The 424-nt window shown below is 55.9% G+C and overlaps 1 protein-coding gene across 1 annotated transcript in view; it reads left to right on the forward strand.

Moving 5' to 3' along the window:
• The first annotated feature begins 66 nt into the window (after window positions 1-66).
• BRD3 (bromodomain containing 3) overlaps window positions 67-424 on the forward strand; it is a 35,229-nt gene continuing 34,871 nt past the window's right edge. The window contains exon 1 of the mRNA XM_031057197.1: window positions 67-166. The gene's annotated coding sequence lies outside the window, so the exon portion shown is untranslated. The remainder of the gene's footprint in view (window positions 167-424) is intronic.

Raw genomic sequence — 424 nt, forward strand, 5'->3', positions numbered from 1 at the left:
CTTCTGGCCCGGCCCGGCCCGGGACTACGGTGCCCACATGGCCTTGCGCCCCGGCGCATGAGCGCTCGGGCGCTGTAGCGCATCTATTATACTGCCTTGCTGAGGATAAAAAGAAGAGCAACTGGAGGGACTGTAAGGCAAACGTTGCTGGAGCTGCCGGGGCAAAGTAATCTATTTAATCTTTCCCTTTATTTGTTAGATGCTTGGGTGTGCATTGCTAGCACTGGGCCATGGTTTCTGGAGGGAGGGGGGCCGGGTAAGAAGGGGGAGGAAAGCAAAACCCACTTGGGAAAGGCCAATGCTGAAATTTTTTTTTTTATTTTTTTTCCCCTCCTCTCTTCTGCTCCTTCTTGTTGCGAGAGCCCCGCGTCGCTCCCCGCGGCCCCGCAGCCTTTGTGCGCCGCCACAATTGTAACCAAGCGCG

The sequence above is a fragment of the Geospiza fortis genome, unplaced genomic scaffold (genome assembly GCF_000277835.1).
Source record: "Geospiza fortis unplaced genomic scaffold, GeoFor_1.0 scaffold27, whole genome shotgun sequence".
NCBI classification, from domain to species: Eukaryota; Metazoa; Chordata; class Aves; order Passeriformes; family Thraupidae; genus Geospiza; species Geospiza fortis.